At 40.2% G+C, this 26,925-nt stretch overlaps 1 protein-coding gene across 2 annotated transcripts in view; it reads right to left on the bottom strand.

Moving 5' to 3' along the window:
• TMTC2 (transmembrane O-mannosyltransferase targeting cadherins 2) overlaps nucleotides 1-26,925 on the bottom strand; it is a 434,663-nt gene that overhangs the window by 268,277 nt on the left and 139,461 nt on the right. The gene's annotated exons all lie outside the window — the stretch shown is intronic.

Below are 26,925 nucleotides of genomic sequence, written 5' to 3' on the forward strand. Positions count from 1 at the left end.
GAAGATGACAGTTGACCCTTGACCTACATGGGGGTTAGAAATGCTGACCCTCATGCAGTTGAAAATCCAAGTATAACTCCGGAATCCCTCAAAACTTAATAGTCTACTGTCGACCAGAGGCCCCACCGGTAACATGAACAGTCGATTAACACATATTTTGTATGTTGTATGCATTATATACTGTACTCTTCTGATAAGGTAAGCTAGAAAAAGCGTTATTAAGAAAATCAAAAGGAAGGGGCGCCTGGGTGGTTCAGTGGGTTAAGCCTCTGCCTTTGGCTCAGGTCATGATCTCAGGGTCCTGGGATCGAGTCCCGCTTCGGGCTCTCTGCTTGGCAGGGAGCTTGCTTCCTCCTCCTCCCTCTCTGCCTGCCTCTCTGCCTACTTGTGATCTCTCTGTCAAATAAATAAATAAAATCTTAAAAAAAGAAAAGAAAATCATAAGGAGGAGGGCAGTTAAGCAGCTGCCTTTGGCTCAGGTAAGGATCCCAGGGTCCTGGAATCAAGTCTTACATCTGGCTCCCTGCTCAATGAGGGAGTTGGGGGGGTTCCTGCTTCTCTCTCTCCTTCTGCCCTTCCCCCTGCTCGTGCTCTTTCTCATGCTCTCTAATAAATAAAATCTTTTTTAAAAAATCATAAGGAAGAGAAAAGGCTTTACAGTAATGTATTTGTTGAAAACAAATACAGTAAAACAATCTATATAGATTGAAAACAATCTATGTAGAAGTGGACCCATGCCATTCAAACCCGTGTTGTTCAAGGGTCAACTATATGTGACATTGCTAAGATATCACCTTCCCAGAAGCTGTTGTCCTGTGTCCGATGGAATCCCAGGTACACACAGGATTGATGCAAATGAGCCTTATGGAAGGCTTTAGGTATAGATTGAATTCAGATCCTCCCCTTACTGCTTAAGATCACTACAATTAGGGTTGTATTTCTTTTCCTCAAAAGCTTTGTTTAAATGCAAATACAATTTAAGAATAAATGCAATTTTTATCAGTGGTTTAAGACTTACTGCAGCAGGGGGCCTGGGTGGCTCAATGGGTTAAGTCTCTGCCTTTGGCTCTGGTCATGATCCCAGGTTCCTGGAATCAAGCCCCACATCTGGCTCTCTGCTCAGCGGGGTGCCTGCATCCTCCCCCTCCCCCCCACCCCCCCACCCCCGCCTCTCTGTCTACCTGTGATCTCTCTCCCTGACAAATAAAAATTTTTTTAAGTAAATTTTTAAAAATCTTTAAAAAAAAAAAAAAGTGTTTAAAAAGACTTACTGCAGCAGTTGTCAAATAACTGCCCTAAAAATCATGTGGTATCCTGGCTTAAAATGCAGATGACAGCTGGTTGATGTGAGGTCTGAGAATCTACATTTTCTAAAAGGCATAGCCCATGGGATACTAGTGGTCCTGGTGCAGAGAGCTGCTTAAAGCAAGAACTAGCTAGCTCCCCAGCGAAATAAACTATAGGGGTGCCTGCATGGCTCAGATGTTAAGCATCTGCCTTCGGCACAGGTCATGATCCAACAGTCCTGGGATCAAGTCCCACATTGGATCTCCCTGCTTGGCGGGAGGCTTGCCTCTCCCTCTTACACTCCCCCTGCTTATGTTCTCTCTCTTGTTGTGTCTCTCTCTGTCAAATAAATAAATAAAATCTTATTTTAAAAAAAAGAGAGAGAGAAAGAAAATAAAGAAAGAAACTTTAGATAGAATATCTATGCCCTGGGGGCACCTGGGTGGCTCAGTGGGTTAAAGTCTCTGCCTTCCGCTCAGGTCATGATCAGAGTCCTGAGATCGGGCCCCACATGTGCTCTCCGCTCAGTGGGGAGCCTGCCTCCCCCTCTCTCTCTGCCTGCCTCTCTGCCTATTTGTGATCTCTGTCAAATAAATAAATAAAATCTTGAAAAAAAAAAACAATACTTGTGCCCAGAGCAGTGTTTCTCAGACATATAAATCATTGGGGGGGGGTGGTATTTGTTAACAGGTAGGTGCTGAATCAGTAGGTCTGGGGAGAGCCAGAGACACCATGATTCTAAGAAGCACCCAAGTGATGCCGAAGCTACTGGTCCTTCAGCCATGCTTTGAGTTGAGAGTTTAAGGGAGAGTTGCGGAGGCCAGGAATAAGGTCTCTCCCTCATCCAAATGTTTCCCTCTCTCCTTCATTCTATATATATAGAGACCTCTTGCCTCCTCTGACGTCAGGGCTTTTTTAAGGGGTGTGGGCACATGTGTAGCTGAAGACTATATGACAGAAAGCCACCTGATGACTTTGACCTCTAGCCCCTCCACCTGTTTCTGCCTTTCACTGTGAGACAGGGGCGAGCAAAGGAATTTCCACACGCACAGGACCAAAAACCAGGTTGGCAGAGCCCTGGATTGAGGGAAAACATGCCTGAATCACCAGCTCTGTAATTTACCTGAGTGTCCTCAAAAACAAGAAAATGCAACAAATTCAAAAAGATTAAGAAACCCATCCAAGGTGACACAGCCAGTGGAAACAACAGCATTCTGGTTGGAATAAAATGATGCGGCAATGCTGGTTTTCACCTCCTTCTCTAAACCGCTTCGCAATTGACCTCTCTGAGCCTCAGTTTCTGTGAAGATAATGGGGTGGTTGGGGGGGGGGGGTGGAAGATTTTTTATGTATTTGAGAGAGACAGAGGGAGAGAACACGAGTGGGAGGAGGGGTTAGAGGGAGAAGCAGACTCCCCACTGAGCAGGGAGCCGGATGCTGGGTTCAATCTCGGGACCCCAGCTGGATTCATGACCTGAGCCAAAAGCAGAAGCTTAACCGACTGAGCCACCCAGACTCCCCTGTGATGATAATAGCTTTACCTTGAAAGCAGTTAACAAACACTTGTAATTGTTCATTTATCTTCTATGTAGAAAAGCAAAGAACACTATCTTGCCAACACATGAGTGTTCTGGAGACTTAGCACAAATGACATCTGGGCTCTGGGAGCTGCTGGTGTTATTATTCTATAAAGAGTGGGGTACAATGTTCAAAAACTCCCTTATTAAAGTCAGCTTGGTGCACAGTCTCTGAAATTAGATGCAATTAGGGGTTAGAATTAAAACGTATCAACAGTAGTTGATGATTATCTTTTTTGAGCCAAACATTACGCTAGGCCTTCTACATAAATTATCTACTCACAGAACAAGCTGAGTTTTCTAGATGCTCCATAAAAAGGCTGAAGGTCTATTAAAATCATTTCTTAAAAAATGCTCAACATGGCAGAGATAGTCATTCTCCATTGTCTGATCTCCCCTTTTCCATATTCCTAGCTCCTAGCTCTTCATTTTTTAGCTGGGTACATGGTCATCTGGAAAAAAGATTTCATTTCCTATTTCCCCTTGCTGCTAAATACAGTTCTGCGGTGAATTTTTGGCCAGTGCTACATACTACTTCTAGAAAGTGTCCTTAAAAAAAAAAAAGCTCAGGGTTCTTCCCTCTTCTACTCTCCCTCGTTCTTACTAAAGCAAAGGTGTACTAGCTGGAGTTCCATCTTGGCCCAATAAGGGACCCTAGGAAAAAAAGTCATGCCCAGCAGAGCACAGGAATAAGACTGAAGAAAACTGGATCCCTATTATGGTAGACCACACCAGCCTTAAGCTAACTACCTCTCCATCCTGTGAGTATGAGAAATAAATCGCTATCTTGTTTATTCTAAACCGTGATATTTTGGGTGTTAGGTAGAAGCAGCTGAACTTAGTCATCAGTGAAATCCTTTGTTAACAGAAGACCTACTATATCACAGTGGTTTGATTTTCCATATTTATTTTTATTTTTACAAGTCTCCGAGTATCGACTGTGTACCAAATTTCCATATAAATTGGCTTTTAAAATATTAGAAACAGATGTTATTCTGGATCCATTCAATTAAAACCCTGCTTTGACATTCATCAGGAGTCTAACCCAGAAGTAACGGCTTAAGACATGATGGGTTATAATTAAAATTTAAAGAAATGTGAAAAACTGCCAAACTGCCAAACAGTGTTCTCACAGAGAGTGAATTTCAAGTAATTCAGACTGAAAAGCCAACTGGCCTCTTCTAAACATTAACTGAGATATTGACGTAAATTCATCTAATATCAATGCAGAAACACGTAGACTATCAAACTCAGGGCAGTAGAAAGCCCGGCAGCAAAGCATTCTGGGAGGCAGCTTTGCTAACACAGTGAGCAAGGCTGGAAAGCACATTTTGTTCAGGACCATACTTCGCCCCTTCACTGGCAGATCCAGATGGCAGAAAGAACCACGTTCTCCAAACCAGGGTTTCTACATGCTATTAGTTCAGCGCTGTAACCGACTCTACAAAGACTTTCTCAGGACCAAAAAAAAAAAAAAAATTCCTGCTTTTAAAAAGCTGTATAGGATTGCCAGAAGTTACTAGACTTAGAGCAATAAATCAAGTCATATGCAGTAGCCAACAAGATATACTACACATCTAACTCTCACAAAGCAAGGGCTTCAAAACAATGAATTAACAAATCTCATAATTACACCATGAAAGAAAACTGTGATGAGACACAGGCCTAAGTTTACATGGTTAGAAAAAATGTAGGGGTAGTTTTGCTAAACAAAAGTGGGAGATCAAAAAAAAAAAAAAAAAGTGGGAGATCAATGTAACACCTCAGCCCTATGCAGAACATATTCTACTAAGGGAGACTTTAGTATGATAAAATCCTCTGATGGGTGTTATCTGCTTAGGCAGGTTTTTATTAACCATAATGAATATTATGGCAAAAGAACATGAAATAAGACGAAATTGTACTGGGCTTTAGTATATAAGTCATGTCACACATGCAAGTCAGTGATAAGGGATGCATGACACATCCCCTCACATCATATTCAGAAAAATATGAACCTGAAGGGCCTTAATAGAATCTAAATAATCTGCCGGCAAAATGAGAAGTAAAGGTAGTCGTTCAACACTAAGCATAATAGATTTTCACCCATTTGCATTTTCTTACAAGAGTCCAAAATGGAAATAGTAAAACCTTTTCTGCGATTTCTCAGCTAATGAAAAACCTTAACTCAAAACAAAATTTCAGGCTGATATAATTTCTTAGGTTACTGCTGTGAATTGGTGTTGAAAATTCAGAAAGACACTAAGGAATTAGGGAATTTTCCACTCTGGGAAAGGTGAAGAACATCGGAGCAGCAGATGTGAAAAAGAAACAATTGCAGGCAGAATGCTCCAGAGAACACATGACTGAGAAGCCGTCTTTTGAAGCAAAAAGATGCAGTCCCTCAAGTCTTCAAGGAGGGCTTAACCTGTTCCATTTTTGTTCATTTGTGGCTCTTTGTTTCTGCTGCCTTATGATTTTTCCTTTAGGAAATGTTGACAAAGGCCAACACTATTGTAAAGCTGATGAATGGGGTGACACTGCCATCCTAACTGTCCTCGTGTGTTTCTCTACTGCTGTTTTTTCTGTCCATTGACCTTTTCAGTCACAAACACCATAAATGAGGACCATTAGTCCATTGGAGCAGAAACAATGCTTCTATTCTTCAAACATCAAATGGCACGCTCTTCCAAGGTGCTTTCAATGGTTCTACTGAAAGGTAAGTAAAGGCCAAACTTTCAATTAAAGAAAAAAAAAATTTCAACTGATGGATGGGTTGAAGTTTGTTCTACAAAAGAGAGAAGAAAAAGAATGGGCTTTGCTGACCTGCCCTGCTTCAGTGATACCCAAGGATGCCTGGCTATGCCTGGGTAGGACAGTGAAATGCAGAAGTTAAGAAAATTGACTCTAGAGCCGAGTTGACACTAGAGTCCCAGGTACCTCACTTTTCTCATCTGTAAAATAAGAATAATAACTGTACTTGCTTTACGGGATCATTGTGGGGAGCGAGTGAGTTAGTAAGCAAAAGGCGAATTGTCACATGTAACAGAATGTGTATAATGGACATAATATATGTAATATGTCAGCCGCTATCATTACTAGTATTATTATCTTCAACACCAAACGAGTGATGCTAGCCATCAACACAAACACAGTGCTCTTCGTTATGTTTATAGCCTCTAAAACCTATGGATCCCGGTCATGAGTATCTCACTTAAAATTCCTTTAAGCTTTAACGGCACTCTCAAGATAATAAATATTCATGAAGTCTTACCTTTGATCTTCAACACATTAATCTTCTGAGTTTCTTCCTGCCCTTTGGGCTACTTCTTTCTAACTTTTCTTGGCTAACATCTCCTTCACATTTTTCTCCCAAAGGTGGATGTTTCTCCCCTGCTTCTGTTCCCTGACCTTCTTTCTCTGGTCACATCCCCCATCTACAGTCAATCATGTCTGACACTTCCAACTCCAGAGCTGCCTTCACCACCTACACCTCTAGCCTGGGTGTTGCTCATGAACCTCTGCTTCTAACTGGCCATTGATACCCACACCGGAATGGAAGGAAAAGTAATGAAATCCTGGTTCCTTCAGGACCCCCAGGAGTACCACCTTGGGCAAGTTAGCCTCTCTAAAGCTCAGCATCCTTACCAATGGTTGATAGATAACCCCCTGTTAACTAGGGGTCGCAGCAGCCCCAAACAACAGCATCTCATAAACTGTTGTGAAGATCAAATGAAGCAATATTACCTTAAAATGTTTGAAAAATCACAGAGTCTTGGGGTACCTGGGTGGCTCAGTAGGTTAAGTGGCTGACTTCAGCTCAGGTCATGATCTCAGGGTCCTGGGATTGAGCCCCACATCAAGCCCTGCATCAGGCTCCGTGATCAGTGGGGAGTCTGTTTCTCCCTTTCTCCTTCCCCTCAACTCATGCTCACGGTCTCTCTCAAATAAATAAAATCTGTTTAAAAAAAAAAAATTCCAATCTTGTGTAATGGATATTTGCTGTTGTTTGGGGCTGCTGAGACCCCTATTTAACAGTGTCCTGTTTTTTTTGTTTTTGTTTTTGTTTTTCTCTTTTGAGAAGAGCCCATGTTTACTTTCAGTCCATATGGATAGGGTGAGGCTGTCTTTACCTCCTGACGAAAGGTCATCATACGACATGGCCGATTAGTGTACTATAATCACCTATCCTCGTTGCTGGCTGTGATAACTGATTTAGCACCAAGCCGGGTCAAGCAGAGTCAAATACAGCCCCAGAAGTCTACTGAGAAAGAACATCTTTTGAGAATGAGATGAAATCCAAGCTCTGCTCAAGAATTCCCTGAAGACAGAGCCTGCCAAAGAAGAATAAAGCCAAAACCAAAGAACCCAGATCTAGGTGACAAAGTGGCCATTCCCACTGCAGCTGGAGCCCATCATGCCTGAAACTAACACTGTTAATCAAACCAAGAAATGCCCCTTACTCCTAAGTTAATCTGAATTGTCATTCTGACATCTACAACCAAAAGAGTGCTAAACAAACAGCACGTTGGAATTACCGATATTGTTGTCCTTTTAATATCTTAAGCTTAGTAAGTCTGAACCCAAAAAATTTTCCTCATCATCCATCCCCTTTTTTGTAGAAGCCCCTTATTAAGTAGTGCCATTCCTCTAACACTGTCATCAAAGTTGTGCTTGAGGGCTCCTTCTCCCTCTGCTCCTACATCCATTTTTAAATGGGTTAAGGATATTTTTACACTATCCAGAACCTCAGAAAATCGACTTGCAAGTTTCCCTTGAATCCACCTTTAACTTCTCTATTGTCATCTCATTCAGGCTCTTATTATTTCCTGCCTGTACTGTTTAGCATGCTTACTGAAACTGCCTGTTCATTTTTCTTTCCTTGGTTTGGTGTAAGTCCCCTTATGGAAGGAATTATGCCCTATGTTTTTTGTTTTTTTCCCAGTGCCCAACACATATCAGGCTCATAATAAATATTTGTTAAACTGAAGTAAATAGTTACCCTGACTGCTTTCTTTCCCCCTTCGATCCACTATACACACGCTGCAGATAGAGAAACTTCCTGAAATCTAACTCTAGTATCACTGCTCTGTTCCACAAAATCCCTAATCATGCCCTCTTTCTTACCATAATAAACACCCTTCACAGCCCAACATTCATAACCATCCCCATTATACCTTCTGAGCCAGTCACCCATTACTTCTCCAGAGGCATCTTAATGTCATCCAAACTTCCCAGCCTCTAGGCCTTTGCTCAAACCATTTCTTTCCTTCCTCCGCCCAGACCACTGTTCTCCATCCAGTTACATCTGTCCAGATGGGCTTCGATCCCCCATGATCAACATCACAATCACCCCAAAATCTTCCCCAGCTATTGCTGCAAATACGCTTGATTTTGACATTGAATACTCACACATTCCCATTAACCACACCAAATTCTTTCTACGATTAATAGGGATCCTAAATGGGATGACATGTGGAAGACATTTTGGAAGGAGTAGGAGGAAATAAATGCATTGAACATGGGGCACAGGTAATTCTCATATTCCCTCTTCCACCCCCTACTGAAAATCACTGCCCAAAAAATGGAACTTTGTCATAAGAAAATTATTTACTCAAAAAAAAAGAAAAGAAAAGAAAGAAAATCATTAACTTGCTCATAAATCCATCTATTCAGTGATTAGGGTACAGTGTAGTACCCTGTGATATCACAGGTACTACAGATAGAATAGTGGGTACTATCACAGGGTACTACAGATAGAATAGTGAGCAAAACAGACTCACCAACTGTGAGAAACAGTCAGCTTAGTAGAGGAGGCAAATAAGTGTACAGACAATTTCACTGTAGTATGAAACTAGTACTCTAACATGAAACCCTGACTGCTATAGGAGAACAAAACAAACTCACAATAGTCTTAGAAGATCCAAAGCTGGGATGCCTGAGTGGCTCAGTCAGTTAAGTGGCTGCCTTCAGCTCAGGTCATGATTCCAGGGTCCTGGATCTAGTCCAGAGTGGGGCTACCTGCTCAGTCAGGATTCTGCTTTTCCCTCTCCCTCGGCCCCTACCCCTGGCTTGAGCTGTCCATACTCTTGCTCTCTCTCAAGTGAATAAATAAAATCTTAAGAAAGAAGAAGAGGAGGAAGAAGAAGATGACCCAAAGCTTCCCGAAGAAAAGCATGTCTACATACATCGAAGGAGTTACATGAAGGAGTAAGACAGCGGTGGAGATGTTGCCAGGCTGATAGTTAATAGTTTCAAAGACCGTGAGTCAGAACAGAAGATGGTAAGCTTAGGATCTGAAAAAACAAAACAAAACAAAACAAAACAAAACCAACAGGTTCGTTTGCTGGCTAGATATCAATCTCCCTAATGGTCTTTGGGTTTGATTCAGCCATTGTCTTGTTAGAACCTATTTTATTTCCCCAATGCACTGTTAACTTTTAAAAAGTAGAAAAGCATCTAATTTATCTTTTGGAGTCTAGCACACAGTAGGTAAGCATTCGATATATTTCTGATGAACAGAATTCTAACTAGAAATGATTGGTACTGATAAGCTGCGCTCAGCTTTTAGAAAAATTTTTTAAAATTCTTCATTGTTTTAAATATATAGGACATTATCACTTTCATCTAAAGTAGTTCACTCACTTTGGGCACTAACCTCTGCTCATTCAGTGATAATTAACTGTGAAAAACCATCAGGTTAATTGGCTTACCCAAATGTCTTTGGCATTCATTTGCCACTTAACCTATAATCCCTTCATTAGAGTCGTCTTTAGGGATAAGCCATTATATTTAGAAAGCTCCAGTTAATATGTAAATAATTGGCTAACAGGAGAGGGGAATGAGAAATCCTGTAACATACAGAGCCTGTCACAGTTTGGGGAGGAGCAATGTATTTCAGATTCCTGGAGGAACTTAAGGTAAGTCAAGTAAATTTCAGTGTTGGGTGCTGGACTGGTGGGAGCAGTATTAAGTTTAAAGGTCCCAGCAGAAATAGAAGGCACTAAGTTTTTGGATGAATTTATCATTACACATGTTAACACATTACTAAGCTTACTTGTTTCTATCTTGATCTACCCCTACTAGATTATAAACCCTTCAGTGGGAGAGACAATGGCTTCCTAAACAACTGGCATCTAAAAAACTTTTTTTTTAATTGCCACCCTGTAGATGCTGAATGAAAAGAGGCTGCTGGAGTAATGAGGCCTGTTGTCAGACATCCAAGGGATGGGGCCAAGTAACTGCCTGCTTGTGCAAAGTATGTCTGAGAATGCTCAGCCTTGCTGCTAAAGAAACATTCTTCATGGACCCTCCTTCCATGCCTTTAGGAGTTTTTCCCATGAGCAGTAAAGGAGTTTTATGAATTTCATCTAATACCTCAATGGCCCCTGGAAGGAAGGAAGGAAGGAAGGAAGGAAGGAAGGAAGGAAGGGAGGAAGGAAGGAAAAAGAAGGGAAGGAAAGAAAGGAAGGCAGGGAAGGAAAAGAAGGAAGGGAGGGAAGAAAAGTGAAAGGAAGGAGGGAAGGAAAGAAGGTAGGAAGGAAAAGGAAAGGGAAGGAAAGGAAGAAAGGGAAGGGAAGAAAGGAAGGGAGGAAGGAAAGAAAGGATAGGAAGGAAAGGGAAGGGAAGGAAAAAAAAGAAGGAAGGAAGGAAAGCTTCTAATTCAAAGCAGTCCCAACTGTTGGTATCCTAAGCCCAGAGCTGCTAGACATTCACTCTCCTAGAGCTTCCTCAGATAAGGCCGCTTCTTCCTCATCCAAGTCTAGTGTTTGGCCAGACACTTGTTTCTCTTACTGGGAGAAAATGTGGAAAAGGAAACTTGATTCAATATTTTTCAAGTATCTATACTTCCTCAGATAAATCAGTACTGTCATTTTCAGAATTTTTATAGGAAATATCCAAGAAAAAACTTTAAGTGACCCTAAAAGCTAATTAATAATCCATTTGAAAGAAAGATGTTCTTTTCAAAATTAAATGGTCAGTTGCCCAAAGATTTTTTTTTCCAAGTATTTATAAAAAAAGCATTTTACAAGATTAGAGCAAAAACTAACAGCCTGAGATTATCAGGAAAACCATACTCCCAAGCATTTTGTTTCACTGATTAAAAGAATCCCCTACCTTAACATCAGCTTCTTAACACCTTAAAATATTTTCAATGCCTTACAATTGGCATGACAAAAATATTAATATTTTCTACACAATTATTTGTTCACTGTATCCATAGCATGCCATCCTGACATAAAATATTACAGTCACAACTCATCTCCTTCACACTTACTAAACTGAACCAGAGTCACAACTTAAAAGTTTAATGAAAATATCCTGATTCTGCTTTTTCAAGCCTCAAGTCTTGAAATTAGTACCAAAAGGGGTACTAAGAAGCTTTTTGTTCCAAAAAAGTTAATTCAAGTATATGAACCACTTCAGAACACTCCATTATATATATCATTTATGAATTTCAGTCCATTTCATAGGTTTTCATACATTCAAAGTTCTATAAAAAGATGATTAAAATATATATCATACTGTTTCCCTTACTCTGGGGTCTTGAGCATTAGTGCTATGTTTTTGTTTTTTTAAAGATTTTATTTATTTTTTGACAGAGAGAGAGAGATCACAAGTTGACAGAGAGGCAGGCAGAGAGGAGGGGGAAGCAGGCTCCCTGCTGAACAGAGAGTCGGATGCGGACTTGATCCCAGGACCCTGAGATCATGACCTGAGCCAAAGGCAGCAGCTTAACCCACTGAGCCACCCAGATGCCCATTAATACTATGTTTTAAAGAACGACTGGTTCCTTATAATTTTTTTTTATTTACAAAAAATAAAAAAATGTTTGACTATTTCTTAAAAGAAGAAATAAATATTTGATGGATAGTTTTTTCATGATGTTCAAAGCTTTCAAAAATGAATGGGCTCGGGGCGCCTGGGTGGCTCAGTGGGTTAAAGCCTCTGCCTTCGGCTCGGGTCATGATCCCAGGGTTCTGGGAACCCTCATTGGGTTCTCTACTCAGCAGGGAGCCTGCTTCCCCTCTCTCTCTCTGCCTGCTTCTCTGCCTACTTGTGATCTCTGTCTGTCAAATAAATAAATAAAATCTTTGAAAAAAAAAATGAATGGGTTCTATCGGACCCCAGATTGCAAGAGGAAAAAGTACAAGAATAACTATGAAAAGTTCAAGAGACCTATTTTGTGCATGGTCTTGTTCTGTGTGCTTTAAAAAAAGATGTAATCTTTGTGCTTAAGCATTAGATCATCCAAACATACTCTAAATAGGTAAAAATGACAAGCTACATACGCGTACCTTTGTATGTAAAAAGTACTTTATAAATTTCAGAACAGATATACTAAGTGCCTGGTAGTTTTTCCCCAACTACTCAAGTATTACCCTAAAAAAAAAAAAAAAAAAAAATCACATCCTTAAGGAGAAATCATAAACTTCACTTTTAGGTAAACAAGAAAAGTACTTTCTGACTACGACCACTGCTTGTGAACCCACTAAAAGTTCTCAGCCTGAGTACTGACAGACTATGGAAGTTAGGGAACAAAAATTTAAACCAAGAAACCAAGAGATTCTACGAAAATAGGTGACCGGGGAAGAATGAGATTCGTGCTGCCCCGTCCAGATGTTTGGCTTATCTGTTAGCCTAACTCCTGTCTTCTCTGAATTAAGTCTTAACCAAATCACCCTTCTTTATCTACGCTTCTGCTGCAGCCAAAGAGAATAGTCAAGAAAGTTCTTTCAGCAAAATGTTTGCAATGATCATTTGTTTTTCCACTTAAAAATGTCCACATGTTGCCAATGTGCCCTTCACAGGTACGCATAGCATAATACACCTTGCCTTTGTATCCAGCTTTTACAGAATGTGCTTGTGTTCATGATTATCTGGAATCCCTGTCACCACCCTGTGAGTAAGCGGGTGTGGGCAGATAAGGGCAGGAGAAGTTGAGAGTACTGCCTGACACAATGGTATCTGTACATTTCAGAGACACCCACACAAATGCAAATCTCAGTTCCTCATTCACTGCTCTCCCCACAAGACTGGTGAAATTGTCACTCCACCCCCCCACCACCAACAACCAAAAAAATATTTGCATGTTGAATCCCCAGCCTCGGTACTTCAAAACGTGACTATATTTGGAGGTAATCCCATTAGGAAGGTAATTTAGTTAAAAACGAGGCCATGAGGATGGGCCCTGATACAATCTAACTGGTGCCCTTATCCAAAAAGAACCTTTACACAGACATTAGGGACATACATGCAGAGAAAGAAAAAAAAAAAATACCATATGAGACTGCAGAGCAAAGGTGGTCATTTACAAACAAAAAGGGGTCTCATGGGGAACCAAAATCTGCCTATACCTTGATCTCAGACTTCTCCCTCCTAGAACCATGAGAAAATAAATTTCTGTCATTGAAGCCAACTCATCTGTGGTACTTTGTTACGGCAGTGCTTACAAGACCATGGGGACCATCCTATATAATTACATACACTACCCTGTTTATCCATCCGAGCTCCAGGAAGACTAGATTTCACACAAAAGCCTGGTTTTGCCAATACTATGTCTGGTGCTGTTTCTCAGAGACAGGGGTTGAACTGCTTTGTGAGTAGAAATAGGACTTTAAGAGGTATTTTATTTTTAGTCCAGCCAGGATCGGTCTCCGTTGTCTACCAGAGGTAAGAAATTTCCTGATCATGCCAGTGGGGCATTAACGCTAGCTAAATACATAAAATAAAACACTAGGGCTACTTCATATTTACATTGAGATTGATAAAGCTTACAAAGCACACACACGCAATCTCATTTTATCCTCACAATACTGCTATAGAATAGGAAACTGAAGCTGGACAGTTAAGTTAGTTAAAGAGCACACACTTAATAAGAGGCAGAGAAAGACCTTGAACACTGTTCTCCAAACTATTCCATTTAACCTTCAAAGCAGCTCTGTTCCTCCACATGTACAATAAATCTTCAACGAGAAGTGTTTCTAAGATGATTTGAAAGTAAAATCCTAGCCTATTATTGCATTTTGTCTGGAATCCATATATCTGCCCTCAAGACTCAATAAAGCTATATAAAAAATGCTTTTGTACCATATTCTTTTAATTTCTGCATTTCAAACAGAAAGTCTTCTTTTAACACCAAGGAGTCTTGGAAAACGTGAGTCAAAGGAAGGTGCTCGTTGTCTTCCAGTGACGGGTGAAAAAGGCAGCTTTATGAAAGCCAAAAACTAACCTATAATTTCATATTACAAAATATAATAGAAAACATATTCTGGCAGAAATTTTGCTGCCTGCATCCCTTTTTGGCTATAAAAGTTACACACTCACATACATCTGAGAAAGATCAGACTTTGAACCTATGGCAGCAACATACACACACAACATGGGAAGTTTCACCAGGGTTGCCTGTGATGACAGGAAACACAGACATCCCTACAATAAAATCAGCCTCACAGCTAAATCACAGAGTCTTTTTGGACACAAGAATATATGATCCCTGATGAAAAACAGAAAGGCAAGGAGGAAAACACTCTAATTTAAAGCTAACACAGATGAGCCTACACAAAGTACCCAAACATTTGGTCCACAAACCACCAGCAACTCTCTAATTTGTCATGGAAGGCAAGAGATATTTCATCCAAGAATGAGGAGTGAAGGAGATATTAACTTCACCATTAAAATTTATTGACATTCACTATAGAGTACTTTCTAATATAGATGTCATTCGGCAACCAAACTTTAATAATCAAGAAATAAATTAAGGAAGCTCTCAGGAAGCTCTGACACTTTTTGCTCTGGAGCTCTTTAAATTACATGGTAGGCACTTAAAATACACATGCTAAATGTTAAATGAAAACTATCAGCTCTTTCAGATCTCATGCTATGAACAGACAAATTAGGAGGCACCAACATGTCTTTGTGAAAATCTTAAGCACGGTACATTTTACCCTTTTGCTGACTCCCAAACTGTCAAACTTGGGGCAGTTGGATATTAAGGGTATCTTTTTAGCACCCCATATCATGCCTGCCTAATTAGCTAATCTCCATTAAGCTGGAAACTCTAAAACCAGACCACAACATCATTTTCATCCAATCCTGACCATCACTGCCTTGACTAAACATAATTTCTGACACACTGGCGATTGCCAATGAACAAAGAAAATTTTTGACAAATTCACTAGATATGAAATGAACAAGCAGAACTAAAGTATAAGAATGGAGGATCGTGGGGTGCCTGGGTGGTCAGTGGGTTAATAAGCCTCTGCCTTCAGCTCAGGTCAAGATCTCAGGGTCCTGGGATCGAACCCCGCATCGAGCTCTCTGCTCAGCAGGAAGCCTGCTTCCTCCTCTCTCTCTGCCTCTCTGCCTACTTGTGATCTCTGTCTGTCAAATAAATAAATAAAATCTTCAAAAAAAAAAAAGGGCGCCTGGGTGGCTCAGTTGGTTGGGCAACTGCCTTCAGCTCGGGTCATGATCCCAGAGTCCTGGGATCGAGTCCCACATCGGGCTCCCTGCTCCACAAGGAGTCTGCTTCCCCCTCTGACCTTCTCCTCTCTCATGCTCTCTCTCAAATAAATAAATAAAATCTTAAAAAAAAAAAAGTTTAAAAAAAAAAAAAGAAGAAGAAGAATGGAGGATGATATCAGTCAGAGGGATCAAAGCACAAATCTTCACTCCAAACTATAAAAATAAAAATAAAATCTACGTTCTTAAAAAATAAATAAATAAATAAAAATAAAAAAATAAAATAAAATCTACGTTCATCTTTTATCAGAAGAAACACCTAAAATCCACATTATATGTTAAACATCCACTCACCTACTCTAGAGCTAGCCAAATCTTGATTCAAATTCTTTCTCTTAAACTGACTAGCTGAGTGGTTCGGTTTTCTCCTCTGTAAACTTTACCATTTCTGGTAAAGATAAAATAACATAATAATTAAATAAGAGGGCTCTCTTGAACTTAACAAATGACTATGACTATAATAAATTAACACCCTTTCCTTTCTGGACTCCATAAAAGAGCACTTTTTTAAAGCTTATTTATTTGTTTAAATACTCTCTATGTAGACTCAATGTGGGGCTCAAACTCATGACCCTGAGATGGAGAGTCGCATTCTCTTCCAACTAAGCCAGGCAGGTGCCCCAAGAGGGCACTGTTTCCCCCTGAAATGTTGCTCATTACATCTAGCATTCAGTTACTAGCGCTAACTTTTTTCTTCGCGTATTCTCCAGGACCTGTCTTTCTCTCTCCCCTATTATGCCAATGTGAAAGTGTGCCTGGATTAATGATAAATTAAGCCCATTAGCCCATCGAAGAACACAAGAATGATATTCATAGCAGTCTAACTCATAGGGGAGGATCGCTAACAGCAAAGTTAAGTGATGGGATCAACAAGCATAACAGAAAGAAGAAATAGTCACAGGACTTATGTCATAGCGCACAGCCTAATTAGGATATTCTGGGAAAGAGCTTCGTTGGAAGAACAACAGTTGCATACCACCAAAGAAGCTGGGCTTGCTATTTCTTTTGGACTAAGGAACATCAGTTCTAACAAAACAACTGTAATGTGATCTGCAATCTATTTTTTTTTAAGCTACCCCTATTTTTTCTTGTACAAAGTGGAAAAGGAATTACTCTAGGCATTTCCAATCACACGCACATATTGTTAGGTTTTCAAAGACAGCACCTTCTAAAAAGCAGGACAATACATATTAAACTTCTTGTATCTTTGCTACTAAAAATAAAAGTCAACACAAAATTTGAAAAATGTCCTCGGCAATCTCCATATAAGCCAACGCTGAGCACATGGGCAGTCAAGAGCCCATAATTTATGATGACCTGGAATATAATCTAGAAGAGTTCAAGATCAGAAACATGATCACCTCTTGGAAAAGGGTAACGTCACTCACTCTCTGATGGTCACTCCACTCACAGTAGATGGATTTTCACATTGAAAAACTAACATTAAAAGTTGCCTTGGTGAGGATAACAGAATAGGCATCCCCCAAATGCTCGATGGGGCCTGTCTTCTAATGGTTTCTTTTCTGAGGGCATCCTGGAGAGAAGTTCAATCTTTCTAATGGCAATATAACTGTACTGCAACTCTCCAAGGGCATTTAGCACTTTCAAAAGGAACTCCAAACTCTGCTGTCTTTAAAAGGCAGTGGGTCACTGGGAAAAGTCATTTCTCAAAGCTCCAGTGAACTGGCACTCTGCTTTTAGGCAGCCACAGAGATAAAGTGTACAGCCTTAGTAACAGAACTGCCTTTCTTTAATTTTTAATGCTTGTCCATTTCAGAGCTCCCAAGAGGAATTCATGGCATCATACATGGCTTGGACTGCGTATGCATGTGTTTTGACAGAGCAGGTTGGAAAATCATCCATCACCTGTTCATTTTAGATGAACATTTGATATTACAAGAAATACAACAGAAAAGGATCTTCTTAATCATCCCAAAAGGGGAACAAAATAACCATCTCATCATTGTCACCCCTCAGAATTTAAGTGAAGATAAACTCCTAGAGGGGAAGACACATGTTTTTTATTTCCCATTCTGAAAGCACACCCAGGTACGAGCGTGTCCAAATGGCCGTGAATTCGTCTGGAATGTGCAAGACCATGGGGTTCACACATATAAAGATCAACAGTTGTTTTAGAAATTAACTACACCAGATCTTAAACTTCTACACAAGTTCTAAACTGATCCAGGTGTTATCATCAGGGTAGAAACAGACGCAGTGTTAGCACATTAAACTGTGAATCCAGCTCCAACATTGCTTAATGGGCTCCACATGCCGAAATGATCATCATGGTAGGAAGCACACTCAACCAAAAGCTTAACTCTCAAACAAAACAAGAGTTTCAGTATCTGCATCATGCTCACCAGCCACCACTCTGGGACTGACACTGTTTCTACACCCTTATGGTGCATTCGTAAATTTGAGGGAGGGAAGCAATGGTGGGACAAGGATGCAACAAAGAACAACAAAGCTTCGGCTGTCACGGGGTGACGACATCATGACACCAAGCCTGTCACCGCTACAAAGTCAGCCCTGGTTGCACCAGCTTATTTTATCTTGTGATTCCATCTGGATTCCCAAAGTGGCAAAAGGAGGTGAGAAGAACGGCAGAGAAGTTTAAATAATACCCATGATGAATCAGAGGATGTATAGAACTTTCTAGTTTTTAAAATATTTTTATAGGTGCCATGTGAGGTCACCAATGTTTCCCCCATTTTTTTAGTGAAGAAAATAAAAGACTGCCATCCAAGATCACATAGGGAGTTAAGATGCAGATTAAATATAAAAAAAAAAAAAACAACACAAAAAACAAACAAACAAACAAAAAGCAGATCTTGGGACTGGTGTTCTTTTTTTTTTTTTTTTAAGATTTATTTATTCGACAGATAGAGATTACAAGTAGGCAGAGAGAGAGAGAGGAGGAAGCAGGCTCCCAGCCAAGCAGAGAGCCTGATGCGGGGCTCGATCCCAGGACCCTGGGATCATGACCTGAGCTGAAGGCAGAGGCTTTAACCCGCTAAGCCACCCAGGCGCCCCGGGACTGGTGTTCTAAAGCAAGTTCTACTCTGGACTGTTCGCAGCTGTGTTACCTCTGTACTGAAGAGGCCCTTTGCCCTCATGTCATGTATAATGGGGGTGGGGGGCAGCTTGGGTTATTCCAGAAGAAGAAAGGAGCATAACTGTGTTTTAGTCAATTCCCTCTGACCCACACGATTTCGTTCGCAACTAACAGCGCTGACTAAACGGTCTAAAGGATGCTGAATTAGTGCAGCACACTGGAAAGCCGTCTGGCTCGGAAGGGATCTCACCAAGGAGTGTTCTGCATTTATTGCGTTCTCTACTGACCACAGTGCCTTATGGTCTTTAAATAACTTCAAAAACAGACAATTAAGATAATGCCAAACAATTTTTTACAGTTTTTCCACTTCCAGAAGACAACTCCACTGAAAATTGAGGCTTTTTTTTTTTAAACTCTACTGGGAAGTCATCATTGTGTATTTCTTGAGTCATTTCATTTTTAAATCCATCCTTATTTCCTGAGCATCAGTCGTAGTACATATTTTGCATCAAGCAGACCTCGGTAGACCATTAACCTCGAGGCAAGCCAAGTTCCAGCGTAACTCGTGTGAAAAATAAAGTTGCTCTTTTGACAAGCAGACAACATATTTCCCAATCACATCTCAAGGAGAAGACTTTAGGAATAGGTATTAGAGTTTTTGTCAGAAGATCCTTCTGGAAGGGCGCCTGGGTGGCTAGTTGGTTAAGCAGCTGCCTTTGACTCAGGTCATGATTTCAGGGTCCTTGGATCCGCTCGTGGTGTCCAGGCTCCCTGCTCAGTGGGAGTCCACTTCTCCCTCTCCTCCTCCCCACTGCTTGCACTCTCAATCTTTAAAAAAAAAAAAAAAAAAATCCTTCTGCAAACTGGGCTTCTATATTTTTAAATCTAACATGGGCTGATTTTGTTCTTTTTGACTAATGTATATAGTATACAGATTAGAAACTAAGTGAATTAGAGGATAAAGAGGGAGGAAAAAAATGATGGCAGAGGAGCAGGAGGAAACTGTGAGACTTGTGTGAGAGAACTCTATACAAACTTCTCAGCCTTCCTGGCTGGACAGGAATGGAGGGATGGAGACAGGCCAAATGGTTTTTTCTTCTGTGCTATGTTGGTACTTACCATTATAAGAAGTAAAGCTGAATAATCTTCGCTATTGGCAAAAGAGGTAAATTACTAGCATGATATCTGTATTAGTTTCCTACTGTTACCATCATGAATTACCATACACTTAGGGGCAAAAATTCACAAATTTGGGGCACCTGGGTGGCTCAGTGGGTTAAGCCACTGCCTCCAGCTCAGGTCATGATCTCAGGGTCCTGGGATCGAGTCCCGCATCGGGCTCTCTGCTCAGCAGGGAGCCTGCTTCCTTCTCTCTCTCTCTGCCTGCCTCTCTGTCTACTTGTGATCTCTCTGTCAGATAAATAAGTAAAATCTTAAAAAAAAAAAAATTCACAAATTTATTATCTTACAGTTCTGAAGGTCCGTCTTAAGTCAAAACTGGGTTTGTTTCATCTAGGTGTTAGCTGGATTGTGCTCTTCCTGGAGGCACCAGAGAAGAATCTAGTACTCTGCTTTCTCCAACTGATCAAGGCCATTCTTTGACTCGACCCCTTTTCTCCATCTTCAAAGCCAACAACTAATTACATCACTCAGCCTCTGCTTCCATGGCTTCTCTAATTCTGACTCTCCTCCACCCTCTTTCCATCACAAGAACACTTGTGATTACACAGGGTCCACTCAGATAATCCAGTACTCTCCTCCACTAAAAAATCTTTAACCACATCTCCCAAGTCCCTTCTGCCATGAGAGACAGCACACTCACCAGGTGCTGAGGACCAGAACATCGATACCTTTGGCTCTCTTCCTCTGCCTACCCACGGTGTCGCACTTTGCTAGGCTTCACCAAGTACATGGATAAGCAGTTATGTCAGAATCACTTCCTCACTAAAATGTACAAGATACTCCATCTCCATAGGTGTGTAGAAGCAAGAGTCAACAGTTTATAGGAGCATACAAATGAATAAAAATTACCATCATTTCTTATTTTCTACTAAATTACCAAAGGAACACACAACACAAAGGACTGGAGCAGCGCACAGGTAAGAGAAAGTAAAGTGAAGAATAGTTAATAATAATAAATAATAAATAGTCTCTCCGGGCCTCAAAAACAATCTTGAGAACTAGAACTTATAATTCAGGTGAGTGATCAGTTTCGTGGCTATGGATTTCATACATGTTATGTCATACCCGGGGGCGATATTCAAAATATTAACAACTAACACAGAATGGGTACTGGCCACAGTACTGGAGCAAGGTTTTATAGGACCTGGGCTATACTGAGCATTCCAGTTTAAGTAGCTGGACCTTGGGAGCTCCAGGTGATCTCAAGTGAGGGCACCAGATGGTCAAGGAAGAAGAGAGCCTGAGGAGAGGAGGCAACAGCTCTTTACCAACTGCAGTGATCAAACCAGTGAGAAACTGGTTAAACATTAGGGCCCTCAGAAAATTCATACAGGTGGCCAATGACTGCTGCAATGAGCACTCATTACATTCCTAATCAGGCAAGTAAAATAAGGATGGTGAAGCATGCCTAATTTGGGGGAAAAAAGTGTTGATACCATTCTAAGCCGAGAAGAACATTTGCATTAACAGAGTGCAATATCCAAATAGACACTTGACAGAATGGAATGACCAACTGAAGTAAACAAAGTTAAGTTTAATGGGGGTAAGGATTAGATCCTAAGACCTAAACTCAGGTCCAAAGCTAAAAGCGGGAGGATGGGAAGATGTGAGTCAGCAACATATGCATGGAAAAATACTTGGTAGATTTTAGACGAAAGTAAGACTCAATGAGTCAGTATGATGTAGCCAAAAAAAAAAAAGGCAAACATATACTGAAACTGACTATAATAAAGGCAAATATATAATCAAAAATCTGCAGTGTTTATGATAAGGATATAATAAACTTGAAACATTTTCTCAATTTATTCTGTATTATCGTTACATATTATCACTATTACTAAACATACTATAATAAAAATGATACATATTACTTTATGTGATAAACTCTCTCATAGAAGAATTCTAATGCACCATCCACTTCATTTAAATTAAGTTTAGAGAACCATTTGGGAAGACACTTTAAAACTAGAAAGCATTCAAAGAAGCAACGAACACAATATGGGACTCTCAGAGCCACGTCACTTTGAGGACTGTTGGAGAAAAGAGGCTTATATATCCCATAAAGTGATTTAGAAGAGAAACAATAATAAATTTCCTCAAATTATTGAAATTGCATCATACGAAAGAAGGATTAGACTTGTTCTATATTTATCATGAAGACAGACTGAGATCATGGAATTACTAACAGCTGGATGATGAGCTCTACAGAAGAACTTTAACTGTTACATTTATCTAGTGATGGAACATGCCACCTCCAAGGGTAGCAATTCTCCATCAGTGGAAGTCCAAAAATGGACGACAGACGGTCATGATGAAATAGCAGATGAAGGCTACACTAGGTGGATTTCAGAGGCACTCTAAATCTTGGAATTTGATCCTTCCTTATCTTTGCAGGATAGAATTTGATCCTTCCTTATCTTTATAGGATACCACTTCTCAGTTACTCATAATCCAGTGTTACCCACACATTAGTCATTCATACAGAACACCTCCCTAATTTTTGCCACACATAGTCCTTGCACTCCCTGTACTTAATTTCTACCTTTAAATTGCCTCAATTTTGTTCTCCTTATTACGTTTTGCCTTATTTTTAGCAATATCATCTATGGACTATCTGACATTCGGATTATGTTTTCAATGATACCCTTAAAATAAATATTAAAATCTTTATGTGTATACCTTTTAAGGATTTTTTTAAAAATTTATTTATTTAGAGAGAGAGAGAGCATGCAAGCAGGGGGAAGGGCAGAGGGAGAGGAAGAGAGAGAAAGAGAATCCCAAGCAGACTCTGCGCTGAGCACAGAGCCCAACACAAGGCTCAATCTCATGGCCCTGAGATCATGACCCGAGCTGAAATCGGGAGTAGGAAACTTAGCCAACTGAGCCACCCAGGCCCTCCTATGTGTACACCCTTTAAAATAAGTAGCGCACATACCACACTTGAAACACAGTTTTAACGTTTCAGTTACAAATGTATACAACATTTTTTTAATTAGATATTTTTCCTTAAATCTCTAAGCTTTGAAAATCACCTTTAAGAGACCTGGTAGGTAATTATCGTATTTTGGCACAGTTCCGGTACTGTTGCTGTGTTTGTTTAAGAGAGGACGGTAGAACAACGTTCTCCAGGCCTCCTACCTACTTGGCTGTATTTGCCTCACGTTTTGGAAACCAATTATTCGTATAATGGGTAACAGCCCTAAGTGTCAAGATAGAGTGCTGGTTAAAATTAACGTTTCTTAAAGTTAAGCTCAAAAATCTTGAATACATTACAGAATTTGTCAATATTCCAATTAGCTAGCAGATTAACAGCTGTATATTTGGCATATTTGTTTAGGATCTCCACTTTCCTTACAGACTTATTTGGCAACAGACCATGCATTTGAGAATAAAACAACTGAATGAGTAAAGAAGCATTCTGAGGAAAAGAAATAGATGTGTCTAATTGCCTTTCTTCTACAACTTCCTTAAGAGAGAACCTCAACAAAGAGCAGAGACTTCTCAGAGCCCCAACTACTGAAACTCTAAAACACAGAAGCTCGTCGTTGACTTTTAGTTGACACTGCTTTGTAGCCTGACTAGTAATTTTGAATATATCTGCCTTAAACTAAAACAAGGCTCTTAACACATGATCAAGCTTCAGACAGGGAACCCTGCCTCGCTTTAGCACCTATTTTAGTTGATAAATGTTTGTCCAGCTGATTTTATTGGTTTATTATTCTGTGGTGAAACAAAACATTTTCCATCCTGCTCCCTTAAAAAAAAATAAACAACTTTGTCACTAAAAAACACTCTAGAAAATATGGCCACACTCTATGTTCTACTCCATAAAGTTTATTGACATGTTGAAATGAAAACAAAAATGCATCGGGAGGAGAAAGTCCTCCACTGAGAGAAAGCAGCCAGGTCTAGCTATAATTAGACAAAATGTGTGCTCAACTGAAGCCATCTTGGACCATTCTTGGTAGGACTCAGTCTCTTGGAGGGTGCCTTGATCACAGCCCAAACTTTACATTCAATTTCCATGGTGGGTGGAACTGGGACTACTAATCTGGAACTAAAACATTTGCTTTTCTTGGGAAAAGACCCATCTATTACATCTTCTGTCCTTTATCCCTCCTTCCTCCTTTTAAAGAAATTGTTTCATTTCTTTGGCTGACAAATTAAATTAAAGCTATAATTCTGAGAATTTTAAAACTTTCTGCTGGGATTCAAAAGCTGCTTTGAATTAGGAGCTCCTGCTGGCATGCAATTTACTTGTAGTGAAGACTTTTGCCTTTCTGTAGATGGGGGGGGAGGCACTAAGCCTTATAATCCATAAGTTTTTCATAAACCTTCACCAGTGCTTTGCAAAAGATGTTTTGTTGGGATTACAGAAGATACACCACAGGCACTAATGTGGGGCAAATTATCATCACTCAAGACAAAACAGAGAGAGGTACTCTAAGTTCCCTTACTAAGATAACAATTGAGATATAAATAACCGACGAGACAGTCCACAGTAGTATACTATTTATTCAGCCTGAAAATTTATAGTATAAGTCCCACTTATAAAAGAATTGCACACATAATTAAAAACAGCAACTGTTTCTCAAAACATACATTGTTTGGTCATGGTAAAGAAGAGAAATAACAAAGCAAGTTTAGTGAGAAATTTTGCGACATAACTACTTGCTTGCAAAGTTGTATTTTCTTTTTTCTTTTTTTTTTCATTTTTAACTTAGTGATTAAATGAATTCAGCTAGATGGTCAGTGTAAGAAAATAAAAACAGTAGGCATGTTTAGTTCTATGAAAAGGAGTGGTTATTAGCCTGGTGATCCAGCCTCAGAAGTTCACCCTGAACTTCAGGTCTTTTCAAAAGAGTCACAGTCAGGTACTTCCCAGATATACTTCTCTATATAATCCATTTCCTATCACTTACCACGCAACATTCAGCTTTATTGATTTTAGCCAAGTGCCGACATAATAACGGTAAGGGATGTAGGAGGACTTCTACAGGTCCCAAAAAACTTCTTTTTTTTTTAAAGATTTTATTTATTTATTTGACAGACAGAGATCACAAGTAGGCAGAGAGGCAGGCAGAAAGATGGGGGAAGCAGGCTCCCCGCTGAGCAGAGAGCCCCATGCAGGGCTCCATCCCAGGACCCTGAGATCATGACCTGAGCCAAAGGCAGAGGCTTCACCCATTGAGCCACGCAGGCATGCCTCAAAAACTTTTCTTAACACCTCTTTCGACCTCACCAAAAGTTCTTAGTATAAACCTTCAGGAGCTTCACAGCGCTGATGACAGTCTTTGAGTACATACAGCACAGGCACTGAAGTGGAAATCAAGGGCTGAGGGTTCCAGTGTCAGCACTCCCACACCTGTGTGAACACCTACTTCCTCATCCGGGAAAAATGAAGAGATTGAGACTGATCATCTTCAACTTCCTTTCTGTTCATTCAAAGAACAGTAATACACAAAAATAAATAAGACTATGAAAAGTTCTACACGTCACATTTCAATGAAAGTGCATCATCAATAGAGTTCGGACAGAAGGGAAAGATGACTCATAAATTCGAACCTCATTGAACAGTGGTGACAATCCCTTTCCTCTTTACTAGAAACACACCTACTCAACAAATATTTATTAAGCACCTATGGTCTGCCAGGCCCTTACGAAGAGAGGTCTTAGCTGCTGAGAACTATCTTCTCATCATGAGAGAGAATTCCTCATTCCTTCCCGGTCCCACTTCGGGGATGTCCTCTGAGCGCGTGTGAGATGTACGGAGCTACATCCACTTCCCCGACGGGAGAGAAACTGCTAACAAACGAGGATGGACACGCAAGTCCCCAGGATCATGGGTAAGCCAAGAAACCAACCCTGAGACCACCTTCCCCTAGAATTCTTACTAAATACACAAAGAATAACCACATTCCACTTTCTGTTCCTTTTAATCAGCTATTACTTGCCACCACCAACGTCACAGCAAATGGCCATATCCTTATCTGTTTGCTCTTTCACATGCATCATTCACCACTCAGAACTAACAAATACTCAATTTTTGCATTATTTATTTCAACTATGCTTTTCTTCCAGAAACAAACGATGTAATTAAAGTTAAACCTATTCCTATTCTATCCCTCACCTTCCCTTTCTGAAGTTACTACCATCTCAAAGTTAGTAGGATTCTTCATCCTGTGTGTTTTTATTTTTACTACTTAAATACTTTTCCATGTAAAACATATGGTATTGTCTTGTGCATATTTAAAGCTTACTGAAATATTATATAAGCTAAGCCTCATTCTGCAACTTGCATTTTTAACTAACAGGTTATTGAGACTTGCTCCACACTGATGCTCCCTTTCTCTTACACCTACCACACAGTTATTAATTACAGTGAATGAAGATTCCACCACCCAGGGATACTAACAGACATTTTGATTATTTCCAATTTTTTGTATGACATGTATTTTTTAACACGTAAAACTAAAAGCTACTGATTCATCTTTCAATTATGCACTAAATAGTGGAAAGATTAAAACTGAGGACACATAGTACATCTCCTGGGAGACCATCAGGGCATGGTAAGACGGCCCAGAAAGAAAGGGAAAAAGGCCATACCATCCTTTAGGAAAGAATTGTTATCCAATGTTCCACTAAGATAATCGCCAGGTATTTATAAATTAGTGCATCACCAATCAACTATTCTCAACACTAAAGGGCCAAGATATCACGGGGCATCAATGGGGCACCATCCAGCTGGTTCGCCCCCACTGGCAGAGACTCTTACATGGGCCCAGGGAAGAGTAGATCAGTAAACACTTTGAGGCCACTGTGCTGAGCAGAGACACAATGGGACAATTATAAAAACATAACAGAATTCAATTTGAGACCATGCAATTTAGTTTGTAAAAACCTTTCAATTTTGTATTCACTATGTAGAAACCAAACTGATTTCCCTGGGAGAAAGGAGGAAAAACAAAAAAGAAGCTGCCAGGTTGTTTTTGTAGCAGCCCATCTGCAAACTTCATTTGTAATTCCACTCTTCAACGTGTTCTTAAGTGCATCCCATTGCTCTTGGGACAAAAAAGAAAACCTTTAAGATCGTCTCTGGAGGACAGGATGAGATGGAACTGCTCACCTTCTCAGCTACATCTGAGGCCAGTTCTCTCTTAAACTCAAACCGTCGGCCACAACTGACTTTTAGCCCTTCTTTTATGGAGCTCTTAATGTCCTCTGAACCTTTGTGAAGACCTTCTAAAGCTTTCCCTCCCATCTCGACCTCATCCACTTTTACCTTGCTAACTCCCTCTCATCCTTCAAAGTTCAGTT

This window comes from Meles meles, chromosome 7 (genome assembly GCF_922984935.1).
Source record: "Meles meles chromosome 7, mMelMel3.1 paternal haplotype, whole genome shotgun sequence".
NCBI lineage: Eukaryota > Metazoa > Chordata > Mammalia > Carnivora > Mustelidae > Meles > Meles meles.